Raw genomic sequence first — 8597 nt, forward strand, 5'->3', positions numbered from 1 at the left:
TGGGCATCAGTGCAACATGGGAGTCTCCCACGATGCAACCCAGCTGCTGCCCCCATGAAAAGAGTGTCAACAGTCAAGGGGTGTAGAGAGAGAGGCCAGGCAGGGTCCCCATCCTGCAGAGAAGGGGCGAGTAAGACCCAAGTGTGAACCGAGACTCCAGGCCTGCCATGTGTTCCACTGTCCCACCAGATTTCACTACCAACACACAAGTTCAAAGATAAAATGATGAAGAATTTCAAGACAACCACAGGAGAGCAATCAACCAAGTGTGGCACTCTTCTACATGCAGGGTCCCTGGGGACTGTAGCCCTGGCTGCAGTGATGAGAGTAACCAGAGCTTCAGGAAGCCTGATCTGTTTGGAGTCGGGGAGAGTTTTAAGGAGCTTCATGAACAAATCCAGGCAGGATGCCAAGATGGGGAATTAGATTTTCCAAGCAAGCAAGAATCTAGTACCAGAAACCTAACTGGAAGTGGAGTATGAGTCACCAGGAACAAAGAGAGGAAGGAGGCGTCCCCTGGCCCAGCGTAGGAGAGCGGGACTTCTAATTGTGTAGTCGTGTGTGTGTACTTCTCAGCTGCTGAAGACGGGGAAGGTTTTGCAGATGCAGAACTAAGGCAAAGATGCGCTACCATCAGAACAAAACAGAGGGACCAGAGGCCACAGGACAGATGACCAGGTAACAGGGGAGTCACACGCAAAGTGGCATTCTACAACCCTGGTGTGCCCAGCACCTAGGGAATGTCCACAACCGTGCAGGCCCTCTGCTGAGGAGTAATGATGGGAGATAACATCACATCTCACAAAGATCTCTCTGTGGATGTTCTGAATGGATACAATATTATGGGATAAGTTGAGGTGCCTGGATAGCTCATGGGTGGTAGGTGGCAATTTTGACTTGGAATCTTTTGGATTTCTCTAGAAAACCCTGGGTGAGACCTGATAGTGTGATAGTCAAGAGGAATTTTTAATGTGTTTTTAGCTTGAATTCAAGTCTGCTGTTTTGTGTGCTATGAAATGCCAATTGTAATTCGGTGATTCTTCATTTGGATTAAATGCTCGTATTTGCATTTAGATCTGGCTTTTGCACAATATAAAGGAGAATGGTAAAATTCATGCTAGTAATTAAATTTATGTTTTTTTACTTAGAATGACCTTCAATAGAAAAAAAAGGGCAGGTTGAGAGACACCACTGAAGAAAAGAAAAAGCTTTATATTTTTGTACCTTTGGTGGTATTTTTCCTACTTTTTAATCCAATGGGGCCCTGAATTTTTTTTTTTTTTTTTTTTTTTTTGCGGTACGCGGGCCTCTCACTGTTGTGGCCTCTCCCGTTGCGGAGCACAGGCTCCGGATGCGCAGGCTCAGCGGCCATGGCCCACGGGCCCAGCCACTGCGCAGCATGTGGGATCTTCCTGGACCGGGGCACGAACCCGTGTCCCCTGCATCGGCAGGCGGACTCTCAACCACTGCGCCACCAGGGAAGCCCTGGGCCCTGCATTTTAATTTTGCTCCGGGCCTTGCACATTCTGCCACCAGCCCAGCCTGTAGTTCACTGCTGCCTGACAAGAAACCAAAGCCTTAGGTTGAATTCAAGGCTGCCACCAGCCTTTCCAGTGTTCCCACTACTGTCCCACACAAGTGCCGAGCTCTGGGCAACACACCACATCCTGCTCTGACACTCCCATCGCCACTCACCCTGCCCCCTCCCCGACTCCCCACCCAGCAATCCTTGCCATTGCTACCCAAACAAAAAACTACCCATTTTTAAGGCCCAGCTCAAAGAGATGCAACCTGGGCAAAGTGATTCTTCTCTGAATTTCAACTCCTCCTAAATAAACAGACAGCCAGACAACCCTCACGGAACTTGCTGCCCCCTATTCTCCTGCTAGAGAGCAGAATGCTGTCTTTTCTCCTACCCGGCACAGCCTGACACCTGGCGCATCTTTGCCAATCAATGAATGAATGGATTCAGAAAGACTCTACCAATAAAACTACATACTTCTCCTCCTGGAAATTAAACAAATAATAATACAAAAAAAAGCACAAAGAAGAAAGTAACAATCATCTTTATTTTTACCACCAAGCACCAACCATTGTTGACATCTTGGCATATTTGTTTCTAGTTTATGTCTTGTTTGGGTAAAAATACTTCTTACGTGCTCATTAAAAAAATTAAAAATAATGTATAAAAGTAAAATCCCAGCATCCTGATATTTCCATCATTAACATTAGGTGAACAGAATCCCAGAGATCTTTCCATGCATAGACACACACAACACACACACTCACACAGATGTTTCTGTCTAAATTTAATTTTACTTGGAACAAAACTGAAGCAAAGGCTGAAGAAACTGTTGACATTTAAATTATTTCCATAAGAAAGAATAGCTCCCTAAAATATCCCTCTAAAGTTAAAGAAAATTACAAAAGACATTAGGAAGTTGGAATATGATCTGTTCACAGCATTCTAACTGTTCGACCCTGTTTACCGATCCATGCTTCCAGAGAGAACTAGGACTTCCTTGGTGGTGCAGAGGGTGGGAATCAAGTCATTTCCTGCGACAAGCAGGTCAAACCTTATCACTGATACGCACATCACGAGGAAACGTTTTCTTTAGAGCAAATTTTGCTATGGCCTCCCTTTCACCCCTTTTATCTCCAAGCCAGAACCGTAGGGGGGAGGATACTTTGAAACCTGTCCAAGATGCAGGACAAGTGACGGAAGGCCTGTTGGTCTCAGCCGCCGGGGTCAGTTAGTGTGACACCTGGGGGCGGGGGGACTCCAGGCCTCTCGCTCGCTGCACCTGCGTCTGCACCTCCCACCTCGTTCCGCTCAGTTTCTAAGACTTTCTGCCAAACAAAAGCAAGGAAATCAAACAAACATTAAGAGAGAGAGAGAGAGACAGACAGACAGACGGGACATCCAGAGTTTCTCAAAGCCATCGCTAGCCACACAAGTGGGTTGATGGACCCAATTAACTGGGTTTAACTGGTTTCTCTGGTCAGGGTTGAAAGGCGAGCGTCGACTCGCACCCGGTTCCTCATTCCTTCCCGACCCTGGAGGGGGACCCACTCCTGTCCCCGCGACGCTGTCCCATCGCCCCGTCCTCCCTCCAGCTTCCAAGCGATGGGTCTGAAAGGACATAGGGCACTCCAGCTCCGGTTGCCCCTCCGTGACCCTCTCCCGCCCGGGAACAAGGGATGGCTAAAGTCAGTTTGCGCTCTTGGAGGGCGGGCGGAAAACCCCGGACCGGAGACCCGAGCCGGTAACCCAGTTTTGCAAGGCGCTGTGGCTCGAGAGGAGTTTGACTTTTGAACTTGACAGTGGCTCTCATCTCGCAGCGGCCCGCGACCCCGGTGTGGCAGGTGGTGGAGCCGCAGGGCTGGGCGCATGAAGACGGCTCCCAGGAGGGGCGATGAGCGCGGGACGGCCGGCCAGGGCCGAGGGCAGCGCGGCCGCGGGGGCCAGTCAGTGGACGCACTCCAACGACCCGCCGGGCCGCGGTGGGGGGGGGGGGCAGGGGGCGGCCCCCGGGAGAAGGGCGGCGGCAAAACAACCCCCGGCCCGGAGCGCCGGCGGGAGCCCGTGGAATCCGGGTGGGGGGAGAGACAGGAACCTGGAGAGGGATTCCGGGAAGCGGCTGCGGGGAGACGGCGTTCGCCCGGTCCCCGCCCCCTGTCCCCGCCACTCCAGTAGCCCCGCGTTACCTCGGCCGTTTGGCCTCGCCGTTGTCCTCGGGGTGCGAGCCTCGGGCGCACCCTCCGCAGCCCGGCTCCGCCGCCACCCCTCCGCACCCCTGGTCGGCGCTCGCTACCAGGATGTGCGCGGCTGGCGGCGCTTCGGCAGCGACGGCCGTCGTGGGGCAAAGGCGAGAGAAGTGGCGAGGTGGTGGCCCTCACCCTCCGCTCCGAGGATGCTCCGGATAGGTCCTCGGGGTCTCCTCCCCGAGAGGTGGAGCAAGTCTTTAGCGCGGGTGCGCGCGCCGAGCGCCGGCCCCCAGCGGAGAGCTGGTGCCCGGGAGGGGCGGGGACACCAGGTCTTGGTAATTTACCCAGATTTATTAAGACGGCGCCTTCCGCCGCCACCCCTCCTCCATGTAAGCTCCACTGGGGAAAAGAGAAAGGATTTTGGCTGTTGTGTTTACAGCAGTATCCTCAGGGGCTGGAACAGTGCCTGTCACTTAGAACAATGCCTGGCACATTTAATCCACTCAGTAAAAATGTGTTGAATGAATGAATGAACAAAAGACCGAACGGGCTCTCTGCTGCACCACCCCCTCTTTACTAGTTCCACAAACTGCTCAGATAATAATTCTCCAATCAATAAAACAGGGATAAAAATAACTATCATGAGTTGTAAAGGCTTGGTATAGTTCCAGGCTCAAGCAGAACTTTGTAAATATGGTAAATATTGGCTCCCTCCCCCTTCTCTGTGGGTCTTTCCTCTGTGTTCCTGGTTGCCCAGTCCTCCACTGATCAACGTCTTTGGGAGTAGGTAGAGAGGAAAGACAGTCTCTCATTATCTTGTTTACCTATCATTTATATCCCATCAATTTCCAAAATAGAACATGAGGTAGCTTTCAGTAAAATGTATGTAAATTTTAAAAAATGTATTTCTATTTATTTTTTGGCCGTGCCCAGGGGCATGCCAGATGCAGGATGCTAGTTTCCCAACCATGGTTGGAACCGTGCCCCCCACCCCCCCAGAAATGGAAGGGCGGATTCTTAACCACTGGACCACCAGGGAAGTCCCAAATGTATGTATATTTTAAACATTAAAGCTACTGAAATGTACATGTTAAAATCCGTTTGAAGGAGGAGAAGAAAAAGAAAAAACAACTAACCATCTAGGTAATTCTAACTGAGAATTCAGTTTCACTTTCAGTGTTCTGACAAGGGAGGAGTACGATGTTTCACACTTTCTGTAGATGTTAAAAAAGAACATTTTCATCCATCAAATTAACTAACATTTGCTGTTGCCCCTCTGTACAAAAGGCACAGAGATGATCATAAGAGGATGTCAGACTGCTTCACATGTTAACCCTTCGTCTCCAAGAGGAGCAGAATTCCCACCAGCCCCAGAAAACCTGACGGGAACTCATCATGGGGCCTTGGTGCTCACAAAAGACATTCGACATTGAAAATATTTTCAGCAGCAGTTTAAGAGAAGATGCAGAAATAGTCTCTGAAAGTGGAGGAAAGCCAATACAAAATTGCATGTACCTTTTTATAAAGACATATGCATACATTACAACTAAAAATATATCAAAATGTTAACTATGACTAATTGAAGATTGGGTGATTATATATGATTATTTTTTTCTTTTTACGTTCTACATTTTCTAGGTAAAAATTTTTACTTATACAATCAGGGAAAAGATTTGTTTAAAAACAAATGCTGGACTTCCCTGGGGGCGCAGAGGTTAAGAATCCACCTGCCAATGCAGGGGACATGGGTTCGAGCCCTGCTCTGGGAAGATCCCACATGCCGTGGAGCAACTAAGCCCGTGCGCCACAACTACTGAGCCTGTGCTCTAGAGCCTGTGTGCCACAACTACTGAGCCTGCGTCCCACAACTACTGAGCCCGCGTGCCACAACTACTGAAGCCCGCGCGCCTAGAGCCAATGCTCTGCAGCAAGAGAAGCCACCGCAATGAGAAGCCTGCGCACCTCAACAAAGAGTAGCCCCCGCTCTCTGCAACTAGAGAAAGCCCACGTGCAGCAACAAAGACCCAACACAGCCAAAAATTTTAAAAAAAACCAAAAAGCAAATGCTGTCCACCCCAAGACGTAGAGTTTAGAATTTGTCACTCCACTCTTCACAAGAGAAAAGCTGAACCAATGGTAAAATCAACTCTTCTTAGATCCATTAGTGAATTGAGGTCACAGGGCAAACTGCAGCCCCCAAAACTGGAGAGACGGGCAAATGCAGAGAATCAGTGGACAAGGAACAGAAGCCTCAGAAAACAGGAAAACAAACCGTGCTTGACTTACTGCTGGAGGCTGAGCATGGACTAGCTTGAGAGTTAAAAACTCCTGGGGGAAAATCGGCCCAGATGTAGAGCTGGCGGTGCCTGAAGGCGTGTCTCACGCGGAGCTGGGCGAGGTAGAGAGTAGGGGGCAGTGGTCGGGATGGTGGGAGAAGGAGGAGGGGGCGGCCAATCACTTAAAATTGGTGCCAAAGCAGGACCAGAAGCCTAAATTCCAGGAGGGTGAGAGAGTGCTGTGCTTCCATGGACCTCTTCTTTATGAAGCAAAGTGTGTAAAGGTGGCCATAAAGGATAAACAGGTGAAATACTTTATACATTACAGTGGTTGGAATAAAAATTGGGATGAATGTGTTCCAGAAAGCAGAGTACTCAAGTACGCGGACACCAATTTGCAGAAACAACAAGAACTTCAAAAAGCCAGTCAGGAGCAGTATGCAGGGGGGAAGGTGAGAGGGGCTGCCCCTGGAAAGGAGACTTCTGGTCTGCAACAGAAAAATGGTGACGTGAAAACAAAAAAGAACAAACAGAAAACACCTGGAAATGGAGATGGTGGTAGCACCAGTGAGACACCTCAGCCTCCCACAGAAAAGGGCCCGAGGAGACCCGACTGTTGAAAATGAGGAAATATTCATGAATAGAGTTGAAGTTAAAGATTCCTGAAGAACTAAAACCATGGCTTGTTGATGACTAGGACTTAATTACCCGGCAAAAACAGCTCTTTTATCTTCCTGCCAAGAAGAATGTGGATTCCATTCTAGAGGATTTTGCAAATTATGAGAAATCTTGAGGAAACACAGATAATGAGTATGCTGTTAATGAAACTGTGGCAGGGATAAAGGAATACTTCAATGCAGTGTTGGGCACCCAGCTACTCTACAAATTTGAGAGACCACAGTATGCTGAAATCCTCGCAGATCACCCTGCTACGCCTATGTCCCCGGTGTACGGAGTGCCACATCTACTGAGATTATTTGTATGTATTGGAACAGTGTTGGCCTATACACCTCTGGATGAGAAGAGCCTTGCTTTATTACTGAATTATCTTTATGATTTCCTAAAATACCTGGCAAAGAACTCTGCAACTTTGTTTAGTGCCAGGGATTATGAAGTGGCTTCTCCTGAGTACCCTTGGAAAGCTGTGTGAGATGCTTTTACTCACTCATGTTTGGATCTCTGTAAACACATTTTTGTTTCTTAGTGCTTCTCTTGTACAAATGATGTACTTTGGAAATGTTAGTGTATAAAAGAAGTGATGTTTGTTTTCTGTTTGATTTTAAACAGCAAATAAAAGGGGTTACAGCTCCTTTTTTCTTTTCTTTTCTTTTTTTTTTTTCATTTCTAAGTTGCTACCAGTGTATTCAATGATGGACAACAGGGAGACGTACTGTAGAGTGTTTTATTGCTTAGTTGACAAAGCTGCTTTTTTTTTTTTTTTTTTTTTTTTTTTTTTTGCGGTACGCGGGCCTCTCACTCTTGTGGCCTCTCCCGTTGCGGAGCACAGGCTCCGGACGCGCAGGCTCAGCGGCCATGACTCACGGGCCCAGCCGCTCCGCGGCATGTGGGATCTTCCCGGACCGGGGCACGAACCCGCGTCCCCCGCATCGGCAAGCGGACTCTCAACCACTGCGCCACCTGGGAAGCCCAACAAAGCTGCTTTTGAATGCTGGTGGTTTTACTCCTTTGACACTATGCGCTTTTATAATATGTGTTAATACTATATGACAAAACGCTCTGATTCCTAGTGCCTAAGGTTCAATTCAATGTGTATAACTGAACACATTCATTTGTGCTCCCCCTTTCTTTTATGGTGCTTACAGTAAAGACCCCATCCTTTGCAAGTCATCTATGTTGTTCCTTAGGCATTTTATCTTTGCTCAGATTGTCAGAGAATGGTGGCTTGTTTCACGGTTTTTGTATTTGTGTCTAATGCACATTTTAACATGATAGATGCAATACATTGTGTAGCTACCGTTTTCTGGAAAAGTCAGTCTTTTAGAAATTGTTTTTCAGATCTTCAATAAATTTTTTCTCTGCAGAGCGACATGAAGACAAAACAACAAGTGGTGAGCTGGAGGGTGCCTGGCTGGTCTGGGAGGGCCTTTCTCAGCTGAGGACATCTGGGCTGAGATCTGAGCCATGAGAAGTCTGAGGCCAAGAGTTCCTAGAGGGTGGGGCTACAAAGATAGTTACTAATTACGAAGGGGACCTGAGTAGCTTTACAGTGGCAAATACTGGCAGAGGTCGTCTTAACCAAGCAATGCAATCAGACACCATCAACGATGGAACAAAGTAAAATTCCACACCACTCAACAGGGAGCAATACCACATCTGTGACCCTCCTGTCAAATGTGCGTAACCAGAGAGAGGGACATTCTCCAAAATCTCTGGCCGCTAGTCTCCTAAAGTCACGGAGGTTAAGTTGTGACGGTCGAAGTCTGAGGAATCATTCAAGACTAAAGGAAACTAAAGAGACATGACAACTAAATGCAATCTGTGACTTTGAGACGGATCCTTTTAATCAGAGAGGGCATGACCAGTGACACTTGAAGAGGGTCAGAGGATTAGACGGTATTCATGTATCAAAGTTGAGTTACTGATTGTGAGGCT

General features: G+C 48.1%; 1 pseudogene across 1 annotated transcript; it reads left to right on the plus strand.

Moving 5' to 3' along the window:
- The first annotated feature begins 6144 nt into the window (after positions 1-6144).
- Positions 6145-7134, plus strand: LOC308617694 (mortality factor 4-like protein 1; annotated as a pseudogene). Its single transcript has one exon. The product of its transcript is annotated as a mortality factor 4-like protein 1 (transcript).
- The last annotated feature ends 1463 nt before the right edge of the window (positions 7135-8597 follow it).

Source organism: Mesoplodon bidens (genome assembly GCF_964165515.1).
Source record: "Mesoplodon bidens genome assembly, chromosome: 5".
Classification (NCBI taxonomy): domain Eukaryota; kingdom Metazoa; phylum Chordata; class Mammalia; order Artiodactyla; family Ziphiidae; genus Mesoplodon; species Mesoplodon bidens.